At 35.2% G+C, this 9014-nt stretch overlaps 1 protein-coding gene across 3 annotated transcripts in view; it reads right to left on the bottom strand.

The window, feature by feature from the left end:
• Positions 1 to 3414, bottom strand: part of LOC101883674 (FERM, ARHGEF and pleckstrin domain-containing protein 1) — a 56357-nt gene extending 52943 nt beyond the window's left edge. For all 3 annotated transcript variants that reach the window (XR_012385073.1, XR_012385074.1, XM_073912375.1), the window contains exon 1: positions 3186 to 3414. The gene's annotated coding sequence lies outside the window, so the exon portion shown is untranslated. The remainder of the gene's footprint in view (positions 1 to 3185) is intronic.
• Positions 3415 to 9014: the final 5600 nt, after the last annotated feature.

Here is a 9014-nt window from a genome sequence, read left to right as displayed (position 1 = left end):
ATTGAAAGCTTGATAATCAGAATCAGATTGAATTGACAAGCTTGTGATACCCAGAGCTGCTTCTCAAATCTTATTCCCAGTGTTTAGCTCTGATGTCAGGACACGGCTGAAGCGAAAGTCAATATGAGATGTTAGAGTTACACTGCCGAAATGTGGCAGAACAAACTCTCAAATCTCAAAAAGCCTTTCATGAAAAAACAAACATTATTGTGAAATATGGTAACGTGAGAATTAACGGGTCGTGTTTAGAGTGCAGTCGATCCTCGAGATATGCTCATATTTCACTCTAGAAAATAAATAAATAAATAAATAAATAAAGGAAGGAAGGAAAGAAGGAAAGAAGCAAAAGAATGAATACATGAATGAATGAATAAATAAATAAATAAATAAATAAATAAATAAATAAATAAATAAAGGAGGAAAGGAAGGAAGGAAGGAAAGAAAGAATAAATAAATAAATAAACAAAGGTAGGAAGGAAAGAATAAATAAATAAATACATAAATAAAGGAAGGAAAAATAGATAAAGAAATAAATAATGGAAGGAAAGAATAAATAAATAAATAAATAAATAAATAAATAAATAAATAAATAAATAAATAAAGGAAGGAAGGAAGGAAGGAAGGAAGGAAGGAAGGAAGGAAGGAAGGAATGAATGAAGGAATGAAGGAAGGAATAAATAAATAAATAAATAAATAAATAAATAAATAAAGGAAGGAAACAATAGATAAAGAAATAAATAATGGAAGGAAAGAAAGAATAAATAAATAAAAAACAAACAAACAAATAAATAAATAAAGGAAGGAAAAATAGATAAAGAAATAAATAATGGAAAGAATAAATAAATAAATAAATAAATAAATAAATAAATAAATAAATAAATAAATGAATGAATGAATGAATGAATGAAGGAAGGAAGGAAGGAAGGAAGGAAGGAATGAAGGAAGGAATAAATAAATAAATAAATAAAGGAAGGAAAAATAGATAAAGAAATAAATAATGGAAGGAAAGAATAAATAAATAAATAAATAAATAAAGGAAGGAAATAACAGATAAAGAAATAAATAATGGAAGGAATAAATAAATAAATAAATAAATAAATAAATAAATGAATGAATGAATGAATGAAGGAAGGAAGGAATAAATAAATAAATGAATGAATGAATGAAGGAAGGAATGAATAAATAAATAAATAAATAAAGGAAGGAAGGAAAGAAATAATAGATAAAGAAATAAATAATGGAAGGAAAGAATACATAAATAAATAAATAAATAAATAAATAAATAAATAAATAAATGAATGAATGAATGAATGAATGAATGAATGAATGAATGAAAGACAGAAAGAAAGAAAGAAAGAAAGAAAGAAAGAAAGAAAGAAAGAAAGAAAGAAAGAAAGAAAGAAAGAAAGAAAGAAAGAAAGAAAGAAAAAAAGAAAGAGAAAAAAAGAAAGAAAGGAATGAATGAATAAACAAACAAATAAAAAAATGAACAAAATTATGACTGAGCGAAACGAACGAAAGAAACAAACAAAAGAACAAAAGAACAATATATATATATATATATGGGCAGTGTGATGGCACAGAAGGTAGCGCTGTCGCCTCATATTAAGGTCACTGGTTTGAGTCCCGGCTGGGTCAGTTGCCATTGCTGTGTAAAGTTTGCATGTTCTCCCCATGTTGGCGTGGGTTTCCTCCGGTGCTCCGTTTCCCCCCACACTCTATACACATGTGGTATAGGGGAATTGGGTAGGCTAAATTGTTTGTAGTGTATGAGTGTGAATGGGTGTGTGTGGATGTTTCTCAGTGATGGGTTGCAGGTGGAAGGGTATCTGCTGTGTAAAACATATGCTGGATAAGTTGGCGGTTCATTCCGCTGTGGCGACCCCTGATAAATAAAGGGACTAAACCGGAAAGAAAATGAATGAATGAATATATTTATATATAGGCCTGATATTTTTATCATTAGTAAGAACAATAATACTAATGTAAACATTCATTCATAAGCCTGGACAGTGCTCTCTCTCCTATAACTATCTCTGTACTGTTTATAAAGTGGACACTAATGAATAAAGGTGCACTGTAAAAACACAAGTGATAAATGGCTGATGGTCTGTATAATCTTGGCTCTGCAGTTTTATAGTCTATTATCAATAAAAGCCCGTACAGAAATGCGCTGAAAGATCAGACAGAGCAGCAGCAGCAGCAGGAGGAACAGCAGAGCCCGGAGCAGCGTCTGCGCGGACCGCGATGAAAACACTCACGCGTGTCTATTGTTTGGCTGAGGTGAAGCTGCCACATGCACACATACACACACACACACATACACACCAGGAGATAATCAGCAAAATCCAGCATTCACAAAAACCGCATGCAAGCCTTCATTTACCAAAACAGAAACGACCCAAAAAACGCGATACACTAAACGCGCTTTGAAGTTACTCCAGATTCTGAGAGGAAACACTTATTCCTTATTCATATGCACAATTTAAAATCAGATCATCTGTTAATGTGCACATATTTATTGAAGCTCTTTCAGCATAACGCATCATGTAAATGAATAAAATGTGTCCCTTTATCTTCCAGCGCGCGCGCGTTCGTCTCCATCGCGTCGCGTCAAGGCTGGACGTCACGGCGCTCAACAAATCTGCTGTAATGCAATTATTTAATTTTTCACACTAATTCCCTGTGCGTTTTTATTGTTCTGAAACAGACAATATTACAAATAATAATGTTAATAATAAACAGGCTGTGTTAGTAGCTAATAAACGACGAATTAGCTTGATTTAACGGCCAGCTAGCTATTATTATAATTATTAAAACAAATAACACAATGTGTATTATTCAGCGAACACATATTATAAATGATTTTGCTTTACTTACTTAAGAAATAATGTAGCTCACAGCATAAATTAATACATTGAAGGGTCAGACAGCTCGCGTCGCGTCGAGTTCGCGTCAAGGCGGCGTGAATTGAACAAAAGCGCGGCTCGGTTGACGTCCAATGTCAAGATCTTCAGCACAGAAACCAATGTAGAAACGCGCTTCATCAACTGACCGGTGTAATATAGCGGTGTGTAGAGCTCCAGCAATGTCAAGGCGCTTCTCAAGCTCAAATCTGAGTCTAGATTTACCGCTAATCTCCCCCGGCACCGGGAGTGAATGAGAGGAAAAATGCAGGCGTTTACCCGGTAGTCAGCGGTCGGTGTCCGGTCCTCGTGTCCGCGGTGCTGCCGTGTGTGTGTCCGCCACCGGAGCCGCTTCAGTCGCGGGCAGAAGCGCAGCAGAGGAGCCTCCTCACGGGCGCCATGACGCCGGCTTCAGAGACGGGATTATAATGACGGAGAACCGCAGATACTGAGGGACAGCAGACCGGCAGACGGAGACACTGACCGGAGATCAGATGCTGCCATCTGCAGAGTCAAGCGGAGTAACACACACTCTCTCTCTCACACACACACACACACACACACACACACACACACACACACACACACACACACACACACACACACACACACACACACACACACACACCGACCTGCTGTTATTAGTGTTGTTACGCGAGTACTGTAACACAAACTCACACGCAGTGACCTACTGTTACACACAATTAATACAGTAACACACTCTCTCTCACACTGACCTACTGTTATTAATGTTACACAATAAGTACAGTAACACACAGCGACCTACTGACTGTTATTAGTGTTGTTATACAATGAGTACAGTGACACACACACACACACACACACACACACTGTTACACAATGAGTACAGAAATGCACATGCAGTTACCTACTGTTACACAATTAAAACAGTAACACACTGACCTACTGCGATTAATGTTACACAATACGTACAGTAACACACACTGACAGCAACCTGCTGTTAGTGTTGTTACACAATGAGTACGGTACACACACTCCCATGCAGTGACCTACTGTTACACAATGAGTACAGTAACACACACTTACAGTGACCTATTGTTACACAATGAGTACAATAACACACACACAGCGACCAACTCTTACACAATAGGTACAGTAACACACACACACACACACACACACACACACACACTCTCACAGCAACCTACAGTTACACAATGAGTACAGTAACACACAGTGACCAACTATTACACACTGAGTACAATAACACACACACACTCACAGCAACATACTGTTACACAATGAGTACACTAACACACACACACACATTCACAGCAACCTACTGTTACACAATGAGTACAGTAACACACACACACACACACACATACACACTCACAGCAACCTACTGTTACACAATGAGTACAATAACACACACACACTCACAGCGACCTAATGTTACACAATGAGTACAATAACACACACACACTCACAGAGACCAACTATTACACAATGAGTACAGTAACACACACACACACACACACACACACACACACACACACACACACACACACACACACTCACAGCGACCTAATGTTACACAATGAGTACAATAACACACACACACACACTCACAGCGACCAACTATTACAAAATGAGTACAGTAACACACACACACAGCGACCAACTATTACACAATGGGTACAGTAACACACACACACACTCACAGCAACCTACTGTTACACAACGAGTACAATAACTCAAACACACACACATACACACTCACAGCAACATACTGTTACACAACAAGTACAATAACACACACACAGCGACTAACTATTACACAATGAGTACAATAACACACACAGTGACCCACTGTTACACAACAAGTACAATAACACACACACAGCGACTAACTATTACACAATGAGTACAATAACACACACAGTGACCCACTGTTACACAATGAGTACAATAACAAACACACTCACACACACACACACACACACACACACACACACACACACACACACACACACACACACACACACACACACACACACACACACACACACAGTGATCTACTGTTATTTTTAATCTACTGTTATTTTTAATCTACTGTTATTTTTATTTTATTAGTAAGTCGATGACATTAAATACTTTGGGTTTGTGTGGGACAGTGACTTAATTAATTATTAATAGTAAATAGTTCGTATCTGCAGTTATTTTGTAACCAATCACACCCAACAGTGAAAGTGACCGTGTCCATTATTCATGTTTGCAACAGAAACCCCTAAATAAATTCCTCCACAAGTGTGTGTGCTGTAGCTCCGGCTGAGGTCTGCATGTGTCTCCTTGTAGGTGGATGTGTGTGTGTGAGATGTTGATAGATGGTGTGTGTCTCCTCGTTTCCCCCCACTCACTGTTTCTGGCCAATCAAATCACTGCAAATTAGAGTGTGAAATTGACAGCATGTGTTGCCATGCAGTGAGACTCTGAATGTGCTCCCTCTGAATGTCCTGCACGCTCAGATCTTGTGGACTACATTTGCCGCATCTTAGACAAGAAAATGACTATAGTAAATGCTATAAGAGTATTATAGAAATACTACAGTATTATGTATAGCACATCACTGTGTAGTTGTTTTATAGTAAACTACGTGAATTAATCTGGGGTGGTAATGCTGTAGTTACTATGGTAACAACAACCATAGTATAGCCGTCATGTTTTATAGCACAAGTGTACTGTAGTTCTATAGTGTTCTAAAGTTGCTATGGTAACTCAACAACTATAATATTGCTGTCATGTTCTACAGTACAAGTGTTCTAAAGTTGCTATGGTAACACTATAATAACAAACAAATGACCCAATACTGTAGTTTTCTACAATTGTGGGATATATTTTTGGATATATCTGTTGACAGTTGCTATAGTAACACAGCTATGCTATAGTTGTGTTGCCATAGCAAATATAAAATTACCAACAAGTGTTCTTTAGTTGTTTTAACATTGTGAAGTTGCCATGGTAACACAACATAGTAATATAAACAAATGACCCAATACTGTAGTTTTCTACAACTATTTGATATATTATAGGATATACGTGTGCTAGCACAACAACTATTGTTGTGTTACCATAGCAACTATAAAATTACCAACAAGTGTTCTATAGTTGTTCCATAGCAAGTTGCTATGGTAACACAACGACTATAATAACCTAAACAAATGACCCAATATTCCAGTTTTCTACAATGGTAGGATCTATTATAGGATATATCTGTAGTTGCTATAGTAACACATCTATACTAAGCTTGCTGTGTTGCCATAGCAACTTTAGAACTACCAACACAAATTCTATAGTTGTTCTAGCGTTGTAAATTTGCCATAGTAACAAAACAACTGCAGTAATATAAAAAAAATGACCCAATACTGTAATTTTCTACAACTATTGGATATGTTATAGGATATATCTGTAGTTGCTATGGTAATAAGACAATCACACTATAGTTGTATACTATATAGCAACTATGGAATTACTTAGATTTATAAGAGTTCTATAGTTGCTATGGTAACTCAATACAATAAACAAATATAATATCATAACCAAATGACCCAATACTGTAGTTTTCTTACTGTAGTTGCTGTGGTACCACGACAACCGTACTAAGGTTGTTGTGTCATCATAGCAACTATAAAACACCCAACAAGCGTCCTATAGTTGCTATGGCAACACAACAACTATAATAACATAGATATATGACCCAATACTGTAGTTTTCTTCAACTGTAGAATATAGCTGTAGTTGCTGTGGTAAAATGACAACATTGTTAACATAGCAACTATAGAACTACCAACAAGTGTCCTATAGTTGCTATGGTAACACAACAACTATAAAAAAAGTGAACAAGTAATAAAGTCTCTTGTATGTTGGAAACCCTTGAACAGAGAGATTTACAGCATTCAAAGCCAATAAAAGGCATCAGAAGTTATAAAGTTCAACACTGCATGATTAAACATTGCAAATTGTTCTATGTAGTACAAAACAAGATATCGACCCACCAGTTGAACACTTGTTAGTGTCCTAAAGCGAAGCACATTCTCTCCAATTTGGTTGCTAATACAGTTCGTTACTGTTACACTGTGAAGCTGAGAGACATTTTGTTCCATCATCATCATCATCATCATCATATTTAGCATGAAAACAGCATAAAGACTAAAGCTCTGTTCCAAAACCTGTATAAGCTGTTCATTTACACACGTCTGAAACAAAACCAGCAATAACAAGTCAAACTCTGAATGAATATTTAATATGCAATGTTAAAAACAATTTAAAAAGTCAAACCAGATATACATTTAGCTTACAGATCACCCCAAAAATGAAACTGCTCTCATCATCGACTAACACTAAAGCGGTTGCAAACTTTTATCATTTTGTTGAACTTAAAAAAAGAAGATATTATGAAGAATGCTGGGAATAAAAGACTCCATAGTATGAACAAAAATACTGTAGAAGTCAGGTTCTATCATTGCGTTTTGGGTGGTTTTGAAACAAACCTGAAGTTTAAGAGGAAAAAAAAGAAATTTTGAAAAAGTCTAAACTTTTTTTAAAAACATAAATAAACTCAGAATTATAAAACAGTCTCAGTTTGGAGCAAAAAAAGAAACAAACACAACAAGCAAAACTTAAAGACATAGGATGAAAAATTAATACATCTGTGATTGTTAGAATCTGGGGAAAATTCCCTTTGGGCTTTTTTTGTCATTGCGTTTTGGTTGGTTTTGGAACAAACCTGAATTCGAAGAGGAAAAAATAAGTTTTAAATAGAAAATTTGCAAACTTCAAAAAACAAAATGTCATTTAAACTGCAGGAAAATGTCAGTGTTTGGGATTCAACATCAATTGTGAGATTTAAACTAGTGGAAATTGTTTAATATCAACAAAATAGTGAGACGCTATTAGCGAGATTCTGAAAAAAAAGAAAACATCATAAATAAACTCCGAATTCAGAGCAAAAAAGAAAAAAACTTAAAGATGTAAGATGAAAAATTAATGAAGGAATACATTTGTGATTGTGAGAATCTCATGAAAATTCACTTTTAGTGTGTTCAGAGGTGAAATAAAAATTAAAGAGCAAACTGTCATTAAAAATGCCAAAAAAAGTAGGATAAAGCGGTCTAAAAATGTCAGAAAAATACAAAATATAAAAGAAATGATCTGCAAGATTTGCATTTCTGAATAAAAAAGTCAAGAAGTCAGAACTGTGATATTAACTATAAATTCACAACTGCAAGACAATTCTGAGGAAAAAAAGAGAAGATTTGTAACCAAAACTCAACACTAGATGATGAAAAAGTCAGATTTGTGACTGATAATCACTTTGGGATTGTTTTTATTATTGTGTTTTGGAACAAAGCTTAAGTGGAAGGAAAAAGAAGAAGAAATGGAATTAAAAATGCATCAAAAAAGTGAGTTTTGTGGGATAAAACTTCAGTTGTGAGATCACAAATGATCTGAGAGAATCACTTTGGGATTGTTTTTGATCGTTGTTTTGGTAGATCTTGGAACAAAGCTCAAGTCGAACTTAAAAATAAATAAAAGAGAGCAACATGTCTTTAAAAGTGCAAATAAAGCCATTTATGTGGGATATTACTTCAGTTGTGAGATGAAAAACGTTAGAACAACATGTCAGAAATTGCATAATGTAAAAGAAATGATCTGCAAGATTTGCATTTCTGAATAAAAAAGTCTACAAGACGAAGTCAGAACTGTGATATTACCTATAAACTCACAACTGCAAGACAGAAATCACAATTCTGAGGAAAAAAACGAGAAGAATTGTAACCAAAACTCAACGCTAGATGATGAAAAAGTCAGATTTATGACTTTGATGATCACTTTAAGACTGTTTTTATCATTGTGTTTTGAAACAAAGCTTAAGTGGAAGGAAAAAGAAGAAATGGAATTAAAAATCCATCAAAAATGAGAGTTTTGAGGGCCATAACTTCAGTTGGGAGATCACAAATGATCTGAGAGAATCACTTTGGGATTGTTTTTGATCGTTGTTTTGGTAGATCTTGGAACAAAGCTCAAGTCGAAGGTAAAAAAATAAATAAAAGAGAGCAACATGTC

This window comes from Danio rerio, chromosome 9 (genome assembly GCF_049306965.1).
Source record: "Danio rerio strain Tuebingen ecotype United States chromosome 9, GRCz12tu, whole genome shotgun sequence".
NCBI lineage: Eukaryota > Metazoa > Chordata > Actinopteri > Cypriniformes > Danionidae > Danio > Danio rerio.
Note: the sequence above shows the minus strand (reverse complement) of the source record. Positions and strands in the feature narration are given on the sequence as shown.